Below are 12,109 nucleotides of genomic sequence, written 5' to 3'. Positions count from 1 at the left end.
TAACTAAATAAGCTTTGTTGATTAAGCATGGGTTGCATTAGATAGTTAGGCTTATGTATATACATAAGCGCACTCTAAGAATAATGGGTTTGAGATGTAAGAGGTGGTAATTAATTAACACCTTAAACTTCGTTAATTAATATTGGGTTTATATATAATATTATGGTTTTGAATGGGTGGTCATCTTCTATGTTTATGCTTTGCTAACTGCGACATGTTTACATAAACACCAATGATTTCTGATATCCCTTTGTTCTTTCTTCTTTTTGTAGTGATTTTGTTTGTTCAGAGATACTATTTTTATTTTTTATTTTGGGTTACAGAACGGAGTCTTCAAAATGAGATAAAGCTCATGTTGTCTTTCTTAAGTAACTTAAATGATGTCTAACCCACAACTTAATAGTTTGCGATAGTGTCTCGTTAATTTCCAATATGAAATGACCAAACCCTATCAATGTTAAATTATTAAATTAACTTTGTATCCCATCCCAAACCCAAGCCTTAGGTGGGTGATGAGAGTCCCCCTTCACCTATGTTCTTCCTACACCTTGCCAGAACTTGCCCAGCCACCACCACCCCCTCGTACCTTGCCAGAAATGGCCCACCATCGATGAATAGAATTCTTCACCCATTGGAGCCCCCACACTTTCTCTTATTCAAGCTCCTGATCTACAAAATATTTAATTCTATTTATAAAACTCAATTTGTTACCTTCTTTAAAAGCTCTAGATCAACTAAGTTTACTTTGGTCAATTAATCTAGTCTTGCTATTTTAGTAATTTCATGGCTTCTTTTAAAAGAAAATAATAAAAAATAATAAAATAAAACCCTAATATGTAGTTATTCAAAACTCTCATGACTATCTCATGGAAGATAAATCATAATCATTAGAAAGGAAAGATGGTTGCTGCCCAAATTTTCTAGCACCTTCATTACCGTTAGACTAATTTCCTTCTTCTCTCATTCTTCTTTTTTTTAATCAGCACTTGTGGCTAAAGCCATTTAAACCACCCAAGGAATCTATATGCCTTGCAACCCACATTACAAAGAGGCAATCAAGACTTGGCAATGCCACTCAGGCATTTTTACAAACACTCGTCGAGGTGTAGCTTAATGCATTTCAAATCGAGAGATAAGTTGCATATAAATCCAAAAAGTACGAATATACTTCTTCCGTAGCAAAATACTAATTTTCCACCGGGAGGTTCTAGATTCGCACCCATCCGGCACCTATATATTAGTAATATTCCCCTCCCCTATATATAAACTCTTCGGATTTAAAAAAAAAAATACTAATTTTCTTACACCAAATTAAACTCTAATTTTTGAGTTTTAAAAAGTTTACTTTTAACAGAGATGAATCAGATCAAGAAGGTCTTAAACAACTTCTAATCTTCAGTCCCACAATAAATCTCTTCAATTTAGATAAATGAATTTATCAATACAAGGTTTAAAAATACTGTAATCAAGGATTAGAACAGAAAAATCAGGTTGGTTCTTACGATTTGAAATCTTGGAAGAAAATCCTCTTTGAGACCTCAAGTCATCCAAAAATCTTAAAATATGATTGAGAGGAAGGTAGAAGAACAATTAACAACAACTCCAAACTCAGTTTTGGTGATTTAATCCCATCAAAAACAACCTTCACCTATGTTTGTTCTTCATGCCAAATCTTCCCTTCTCTTCATCTCCCAAATTTCCCCCTTTCTCTAATTATCCTCTACAATTTTTTTCTTCCTCTTTATGTTCCTTAGTTATGAAATTACTATATAACCCCCTTTTTTTAATTTTTAAGTGGTTGGTTCCATATCAAACCAAAACCAACACCAACTAGTCCTTCTTGTTTAGACTAACCCATGTTCTAAACCAACCCAAAGTACACTATTAAATCACCCAAAATCATAAAAATAATTAATTAACTAGAATTTTATTTTTTTAATTTCAAATTTTTAATTTAATCCCTTACCTCTTGTAGCCTCCAACATCTTGATCCGTCACCACTCACAATGAGACCTATTTCATAACATAGGTACAATTTTTATTAAAATAAGGATACTGATGCAGGGCATTATACCATGACTTTCACTTTGTATTAATCATCATTTGTCTCTCATTTATCAACACAATATCATCCTCAACAAAAACATACACCAAGAAACCTCATCCTGAATGTATTTGACAATAACTTTAAATGTCGTCGTTGTTCCATTTTTCATATTTATGCTTTGCTAAATGCAACATGCCGACACAAAAACCAATGATTTTAGATACCCTGATTGTTTTTCTCTTTTTTTGTGGAAGTGATTTGTGAGTTTAGATCACCTCGGCCTTAGGGGAGAATAATGGGTGGGGCCCAAATAGGACACACTAGGATTCCAACCTCTGATTATTTTTAATATTCACAGGTGAGTCCCGGCCACCACAATTATGTGGTTAAAGAGCCAGCAGAGCAGGCTCAAATTGTCTGCAAAACCTATGAAAGCTGCCATCTATCTACCAACTACCAATGAATACCATGTCTTTGTCAATAATTTATAACCTTGGAATATGCATATAGTTGTTTGATTGATGAACTAAACTAATTGAACCGGTTTAAAGGTATAATAATCCAAGAGTTGGAAATTCACAAGGGACTCATAGCATTCATTGGTAGCTGGCTGATGTATGACCATTCTTTTGGGTGCTCCAGACAATTCGGACCTCACGGGATTTGTTTGTTGAGAAAAAAAGCATCTCTTTAATTATGAGCAAAGAAAATAATCACCAACCTCATAAAAGATGATCAAATGTGGTTTCTAGATGCAGGTCGACTTGTCCATTAATGGCATTAAACCTGAATGTAGGCTGTTAAAGGAACGCCTCTTAGTTATTAGCCGGAATGGGTTGCTAAAATTAGAACTGAACCTCGGATATTTTGGTTGGCAATCAAGGTTTAAAGTATCAGTATCGAGTATCGAATCGGTCAGGTGATTTTAAGAGATGTATCGCCCTGTATCGAGTATTGTATGGATCAGGTGATTTTAAGAGATGTATCGTATCGGTTGGGTCAAATATGGATACATATCAACTAGTATTGTATGGTATCATGGGATAACTTTAACCCTTGCTGGCAGCTACGGAAATGGAATTTAGGAAGGTATTTCATTTAGAATATTGTCGAACTCATTACATGTAAAAGCAGGAAATAGCCCTAGGGGTCAAGACTCAAGAGGCGGATTTGAATTCAGTTAGTGATCATGGAAAATTGTTATGAGTTGCATGCATACGTTAAGTCGGTATTGCATTTCATCGTTAACCTAACTTTAATTACAGGTAAATTAATATCACATCCTTAAAAGTTAAAACACTGAGAAATGCAACTATTAATTGCACAGCATTAATGGATGAAGTCAGTGGAACTCACCTCTCTCTCTTCCATTTTCCTGTTATAAAAACAAACCCATTTCTCTCTTCCATTCTCCTGTTATAGAAACAAATTAACCCCTTTCAAACCAGGCCATATCCATCAATATTCAAAATAATCACCATCTCCTCTTCTTTATTGTTTGCAGAAGAACGTCGACTTCTCCACCACTGCTGCTTCCTATTTCTCCCTAGTTCCTTCTATATTATCAGCCATTCTTTTAATCGTGGGAGCATCCGTGACAGCAACTTCACTCTTTAAATACTCACACGTGTCACGACAGCAACATCCTATTTCGTTTCAAGTCATTCCCCAGAACTGAGTAAGTGCAATCACCAGCAGATAATAGAGTTGACATGGGAGGAGGAGGAGGAGGAGCAGAAGCACAGAAGATCGTTCAGAGTCAGAGTGGGTATCTGGATTATGTGAAGTTGGGTTATCAATACATGATGACCCATTTCTTCACACTCTCTCTTGGTATTCTCATGTTCGTGGTCGCGGTCGAGCTTTGGCAGCTCATGAGCCCTGAAGATATTCTTCAGCTGTGGAGTTGGCTGCAACTTCGTTACAACTTGGTTAGCATGATGAGTGCATGTTTGGGCTTCGTGGTCTTTGGGCTAATCGTATATATCATGAACCGCCCAAGACACGTCTACCTCGTAGACTTTGCTTGCTACCGTCCTCCATCTCATCTCAAAGCACCCTTCAACAGGTTCATGGACCAGTCGAAACTTAATAGTGAATTCCACGACTCATCTCTGGAGTTTCAGCACAGAATTCTTAAGAGCTCCGGGCTGGGAGAGGAAACTTATTTCCCGGAAGCGTTCGTCAATAGCAGTCCTCCAAGCCCGTCCATGGCTGCTGCTCGTGAGGAGGCCGAGCAAGTCATGTTTGGCTCTTTGGACATTCTCTTTAATAACACCAATGTCAACCCAAAGGATATAGGGATCCTTGTAGTGAACTGCAGCCTCTTCAACCCACTCCCATCGCTTTCTTCTGTGATAGTAAACAAGTACAAGCTGAGGGAAAATATCAAAAGCTTCAATCTCGGTGGCATGGGGTGCAGTGCAGAACTGATAGGACTCGACCTCACCAAGGACTTCCTCCAAGTCCACAAGAACACCTACGCCATAATCGTTAGCACTGAGAACACCACCCAGAACTGGTATAAGGGAAACCAGAAGTCCATGTTGATCGCTAATTGCATCTTCCGTATGGGCTGTTCTGTGGTCCTGTTATCCAACAAGTCCAGTGACCGGCGAAAGGCCAAGTACAAGTTGCTGCATGTGGTGAGGACCCATCGTGGGGCAGACGATGCTGCGTTCCGCTGCGTTTACCAAATGCAAGACGTTGCAGGGAATTCCGGCGTTTCGTTGTCTAAGGATCTTGTAGCCATCGCCGGAAGGGCACTCGAGGCCAATATCAAGTCTTTGGGTCCGTTGGTTCTTCCCATCAGCGAACAACTCCTCTACCTCTTCAATTTGGTAGCGAAGGTGAAGCCTTCTGTACCAGACTTCAAGTTGGCATTCAACCACTTCTGCATTCACGCTGGAGGGAAAGGAGTAATAGATGCGATGGAGAAGAACCTAAGATTGCTGCCAGAAGATGTGGAGGCTTCAAAGATGACGCTTCACCGATTTGGGAATACGTCATCTTCCTCTGTATGGTACGAACTGGCTTACACGGAAGGCAAGGGAAGGATTCGAAAGGGCAATCGAGTTTGGCAGATCGCCCTTGGAGGTGGCTTCAAGTGTAACAGTGCGGTATGGGAAGCCCTCAGGCATGTAACACACCCTTCTCTAAACAATCCCTGGGATGATTGTATCCATAAATACCCCATCGATATATTGGCATAAGATATATATAACGTACATTGATAATGTACGTTATCTTATGCCAATATCATCAATGTACGTTATCTTATGCCAATATATCGATGGGGGTATTTATGGATACAATCATGAATCATCCCATCGATTGTTTGGAAAAGGGTATGTTACATGCCTGAGAGCTTCCCATACCGCACTGTTACACTTGAAGCCACTCCCAAATGCGATCAACATGCTTGCTTAAGCCTTAAAATGAGAAAAATAAACTACTATTATAATAATAATAATAATAATAAGAGAATGGGAGTCTTGTGTACTCTAATATTTTGCAAGATGTGAATTTCCATATGGTGTCATGATGTAATCTTCCTTATGAAAGAAAAATTATATGTGATCTTCATTAGTTGTCACAAAAATGCATAAATTTCTTTTTTATCACTATATATACAAATGAATGAGAAGATAATGTTTTATATTTGTGTTCGTTATATTTTTGAAGAAGTGCTTCCAAATTTACTACTACAATGTTGTAACTTATGTTACTTTAGATAAAAATTCTAAGTTGTGTAAATCTCTCTAATATCAATATGTGGCAGTATAGTTGGCGCAAACGATATCTAAAAATTCAAACGTGATACCTAAGATTAGAACCTTATCTAGATATAAAGTATTTAGCAACTATATTTCCTGACATGCCAAGAGACCAATTGAGAAGCACTCGGCCAAATGTAAGCAAGGACAGAGAGGGGTAGTTAAAAGCGCAAATGGTAACCATATTTGTATTTTACACCATGGCAAGGTCAGTAATTTGCATGTCATGTAATTAGACTACAGCCATAGTGTTGAGCCCTCTCCTGTCTCTAGTGACTCGTCAGCTCTTTTAAACATTAACACGTTCTAAATTATTACTATTATTTTTTCCCAAAACGTGCACGTCCCAAATTGAAAGAAAAATAGGATTTTGGTTTTTTATTAAAAAAAAATAATAAAAAAATAATAAAAAAAAAAAAAGAAAAGAAAAGAAAAGAAAAAAAAGAAGAAGAAGAAGAAGAAAGGAAAAATTAGTAAAATTAAGGACCTACATAAACAAATATTTTTCAGTTAGTGGGATTGAGATCATTGAACCAGAAGAGTGGGGATTGTAAAGAAAAAGAGCCAAGATGCATGCTGAATAGCTTGTGCAAAGAAAAGCAATTGACATGAAACCAATAACGTTCAATGTTACAATGACACACACCAATAACACTATGCATCAATTTAGATTGAAATATCAATCTAATTAATCAACAAATACATGCAACATATGGAGTTGAGATCCTCTACTTTGGTACAACTTGTCTCACATGATGGTCCATCACTAAAGATGGGCTCGCACATGTGGTAGAACGTTGTGAAAGCAACATAGTCCTCTATATGTACAAAGGCAAAGGATTCAGACTAGCTCCAACGTGTGGAAGTCACCACATGAATGCATGGAGACAAGATGAACTGGGATCTTATATTCAAACAGAGGATTGTGTTACCTTCATACTTGTCCATTGGACATTTTAGATTGGGTAAATTTTTGAACATATAAAACAAAAAAAGATGTCATAAAATGCTCACCCGTATACCCATTCCTCCGGATTCGGATAAGATTGACGCCAGTCACACCATCAAACAAGTGAACGAAGGGCACAGACAGAATTCTATAATAGCGAGAGGAAAGGTCCGAAAGGAAAAGTTAAAACCTAAGTCGATATTCATCTTCTCTCTTACCTGCGCATATGAACCAACTCCTTTTTCGTCGTCTAAGGATCTTATAACCATTGCAGGAAGTGGTCTCAAAGCCAACAATGCCACCTTGGGTCCATTAGTCCTACCCATGAGCGAACAGCTTCTCTACTTGTTCTTCACCCTAGTGAGAGAAAAGGAGTGATTAATGAGGTGGAGAAGAAGTTGACATTGCTACCAGAAGATGTGGAAGCATCAAGAATGACACTTCACCATTTTGGGAACACATCGTCTAGTTGTGTATGGTACGAATTGGCTTACAGGGAAGCTAGCTAAAACAAGGGTGTGAAAGGGCAACCACATTTGGCAACAAGGTTTAAAGTATCGGTATCGAGTATCGTATCGGTCATGTGATTTTAAAAGATGTAATGTCCTGTATCATATTATCTAATGTATTTTAGTGCAATTCAATAGAGAGACGTATCAAGATGTATCGTATCCGTTGTGTCCAATATGGATACCTAGTATCGTATGGTATTGTGGAATATTTTAAACCTTGTTTGAAAAATTGCGTTTAAGAGTGGATTCAAGTGTAACAATGCGGTATGGAAAGCGGTTAGGCATGTCAAGCCTTCTCCAAACAACCCTTGGGATGATTGCATCCATGGGTATCCCGTTGATATTTCCTTAATTCCATTCAGAGTTTAAAATCAATAAATATAAATGAATGAGCAAACAAATAAAAGATAAATGTACAAAATTCAAACAAAATCGAAAACCATTTATTTTTGAGTTTTTTACATGAGCCCCCTTACCCAAGCTCACGTGTAACGATCTTCGTGGACTCTCATGTAATTAGGAGGTGATTTATAAACTGTGTAAGCATTAACATTGTTATGTAGTTTGTTATTTGATGAACTAAAAACTTTTGTTTGTGTTGATTTGGGTAAAATATTTTCATCAAATGGATAGATTTATTGGAGTTCAAATCCTCTGCAGCAACCCAAGAAGCAGCTATCTTGCAGCGTATTTTCTGTGCGTGCCTAAACTTGGACCCCTCAACCCCGTGGCCCGGTTTTCTTTTATTCCCCTCGGATCGATTGGGACGTAGGCTCTGACCATGAAACAGGCGGCTAGGGCAATAATCTGACAAAACACTGCTTGATGGTAATGTAACGAAACAACTCCATCGTTTTCTGGTATTAGATTTTAATAGATTACTTGAGTAAATATAAACCCTTTTTTTTTCTGTGTGGATTACTTATTCTATGCATGGAAGTCAAGAAGAGAATAAAAGTTCAAAGAGAGAGAATAATAATGATAATAAAATTAAAATGTGAGGAAAAATATAAAAAAAATGTAAACACATAAATCAATGCAATAAGCGTTGGTAGGTTAGAGCATGCATGCATGCATGAAGGATTGCTTTCTTGTGATTAAACTGCCCAGTTTGAATAACATCTTCCATATGATTCTTATCTATATATGCTGGCATGGAGATGATCAACCATGGCATTTCTGAACTAGCAAGAAGATTAAAGAAATTTATAAGTGTGGTAATCATAACCTTGTTGCTGCTAATTACAGCTATGGAGAAGTCTGACGGTTCCTCCGGTACCAAAGAAGGCTCAGACGAGCAAGCATCGGTTGAACAAGAGATTTCAAGGTTGAAGGTATTGCAAGCTATTGACATAGTGGAGGGTAAAGAGAGGTTAAAGATTCTAAAGAAGGAAAATTCTGAGTTATTAGTAAAATTTAATGAAGAGATGGAGAAAATACAAAAATTGGATGATGATGCAAAACCACCAAAATCTGGAAGATTGAAGGGCAAAGCACGAAAGCAGAACAAAGACAAAATTTGACCTGCTCCTCTTCCTATTGATTTAAGCTAGATCGATATATATTACTTTAACTAATTAATTAAGCAAGCTTTGTTGATTAAGCATGGGTTGCATTAGATAGTTAGGCTTATATACATAGATGCAGGGTTTGAGATGTAAGAGGTGGTAACGCCTTAAACTTGGTTAATTAATATTGAGTTTATAACACTAGCTTTGAAGTAGTTCTTCTATGCTAGCTTATGCTTTGCTAATTAATTGCGACATGTTTACATAAAAACCATTAATGATTTCTGATATATCCCTTGTTCTTTCTCCTTTTGTAGTGATGATTTTGTTTGTTCAGAGATATATACTATTTAATTAGTGATTTTGTTTGTTTATAGATACCAAAGGTGGAACTAACAGTGCCCATCTAAAACAGCAGCAAGTCTCTTATAACCCCCAGAAAGCAATCCCAACCATATTAAAGATGATTACTTTAGAGTCTTTAAAATAAATATATAAATAAAAATAAGCAAATGCAAAAACAAACAAAAGATAATATACAGAATTAGAACAAATCGAAAACAATATTTGTCTTCCAAATGACTTACCCAAGCTCATGTGTAAGGATATTTATGCATTTAGGTGGACTCTCATGTAGTTTAGTGTCACTGGGAGTGAATTAAGAATTGTGTAATCAATAACATTGTTATGTAGCATGTTATTTGAACTAAAACTCTAGATGTTGATTTGTGTAAAATGCTTTTTATGAAATGAATAGATTGATTTCCGTTCCACAATATTAGCTTCTTTATTAAACATAAAACATTTTCTTTTATTTATCAAACCCAATTATAGAAAATAGAGTTTTATTTATTTATTTTAATGTTTGCCTCATTTAAAAATGGACTAAAGCTCATGTTGTCTTCTTCATGTGGCCTAAATGATGTCTAACTCACAACTTAACAATTTCAGTTAGTGCCTTGTTAACTTCCAATATAAAATTACCAAATATCCTCTCAATGTAAAATTAGTAAATTAACCTTGTATCTCATCCCAAACCCAAATCCTAGGTGGGTGATGAGAGTTTCCCTTCATCTATATTCTTCCTACACCTTACCAGAACTCGAAAACCACTACACTCCCTCTCCCTGCAGGCCACGTACCATTGCCCCCACCTTGCCAAAAATGGTCCACCCTTGATGAATAGAATTCTTCACCCATTGGAGCCCCCGCACTTTCTCTTATTAAAGCTCTAGATCTACAAAACATTTAGTGCTATTTATAAAACTCAATTTGTTACCTTTTTTTAAAAACTCTAAATCAGGTAAGTTTTCCTTGGTCTATAAATCTAGTCTCACTATTTTAGTTTCATGGCTTCCTTTAAAATAAAATAAAATAAAAAACCCTAATACTTATTCAAAACTCATGACTATCTCATGGAAAATAAATCATTATCATATGAAAGGAAAGATGGTTGCTGCCCAAATTTTCTGGCACATTCCTACCGTCGTCGACTACATTTTTTTTTCATTCTTTTTTGGGTAATTTTCATCTGGACCCCCTAAGGTTTGGTCCATGTCATTTTTAGTCCAAATAAATGGACACTTTGCGTCTGTCTCCCCTGAGGTATTCAATAAGATCAATTAAGGACAATTTGTGATTTTTATGACTAGAATACCCTCACATCTATTCTACTTCTAGTTGGCCGTTAGATTTTAGACACGTGATCATTCCAATCTGATGAACATAAATCCATCTGAAAAAATACACATTTTAGTTCCCAATTCTCTCCTTCATCGTCTCCATCTTCGTTCTGGCGTCGCCACCATCTCTGTCTTTTTTCCTCTTCAACTCCAGCAACAGTTGAATTGATTGCCTGAAAGTTCACTAATATCCGAAGGAGCATGATCACTTCTGCGAAGGTAGCATAATCGAGAACAACCCACTCCAAAGCCATGGCTAACAAGAAACCCTAAATGAAATGAAAGTGTCAAGAAGATATTACGGGGATCTATTTTGGGTTTTCTTGAATCTGTTGGGCACACAAGAGATAATGAAAGGGGTTGAGAGGGTTTCCACCGAAGCGATTACTTACTTGAGGAGCCTTCTGCGCACTGGGGATGGGATGGATGCCTGGATTTTTTATGTCGATGAGACTCTACTTTCAAGTATCCCGTATTATACTGACCATGCATGGGTTCGGGTGAGTTTATTCTTCACACCTTTGTTTGTGGTCAGATTTGTCTGAACTTAAAATTCTTTGATTGTTGTTTCTGTGAATTTTTGTTTGAGAGATAATGGGTGTTCTCTCCGATTAAAACACCGCTCTTGTCATTCGTGGCTTCAGCGTTACAGATTTCACCTATTAGGACTTGTCCAAGCTACCCTACTTTGGAAAGGACGGGCTTATTGCTCTTATCTCCTTGGAAGAAAGCAAATATAATGGCTAAGATCTTCACTCTAGGAGAAGTTGCAAAGCACAACAATTCAAAAGATTAATTGTTGGCTTATTATCTGCGGGAAGGTAATCTTGTCCATATCGGTTCCCTTATTCTTTTACTCATCGACTATTTTTTTTCTTTTCCACTGGTTCTGTTTCTGTTTTTGTGTTTTTAATCCTCTGAAACCGTTTAGTACTATTAGCTTCTTGTCTATGATTCAGGATATTGTGGCTGGACTGATTGCATGATGTACTGGTGTTTACGAGATTCGATCTGGGTTTGGTTGTTTGGGAGATCTTCTGCATGTTCTATGTGGTTCTTCTCCGCTCCTAGCGCCATTCTTCTAAAATTTTATTTTTGTGTGTTGGGGTTGCGGAACGAAATATTGCATCTTCTAGTTGCCTGATATGTTTTTCTTATTATTTAATCTGATGAGTTACCCCGGAACATGGATTACATCGAAGAAGTACAGTGAACTTTCAGGCAATCAATTCAACTGTCACAGGAGTTGAAGAGGAAAAAAGGCAGAGATGGCAGCGGCGATGCCGGAACGAAGATGGAGACTATGAAGGAGATAAGAGAGAATTGGGGACTTAGAAATGTGTATTTTTTTTAGATAGATTTATGTTCATTTGATTGGAATGATCCACGTGTTTAAAATCTAACGGCCAACTGGAGGAGGTAGAATAGATGTGAGGTTATTTTAGTCATAAAAATCACAAATTGTCCTTAAATTGATCTTATTGAATACCTCAGGGGAGGCAAATGCAAAGTGTCAATTTATTTGGACTAAAAATGACATGGACCAAACCTCAGGGTCCAAATGAAAATTACCTTTCTTTTTTTTTTCTTCTCTCATTCTTCTTTTTTTTTTAATCAGTGATTATGGCTAGCTAA

General features: G+C 36.9%; 1 pseudogene; it reads left to right on the top strand.

Moving 5' to 3' along the window:
- The first annotated feature begins 3,687 nt into the window (after positions 1-3,687).
- LOC149026665 (3-ketoacyl-CoA synthase 4 pseudogene) lies at positions 3,688-5,692 on the top strand (annotated as a pseudogene).
- The last annotated feature ends 6,417 nt before the right edge of the window (positions 5,693-12,109 follow it).

Source organism: Hakea prostrata, chromosome 1, assembly GCF_041222555.1.
Source record: "Hakea prostrata isolate BN-2017 chromosome 1, UWA_Hpros_2, whole genome shotgun sequence".
Lineage (NCBI taxonomy): Eukaryota > Viridiplantae > Streptophyta > Magnoliopsida > Proteales > Proteaceae > Hakea > Hakea prostrata.
The sequence above is the reverse complement of the archived record's forward strand: the minus strand, read 5'-3'. Positions and strand labels throughout refer to the sequence as shown.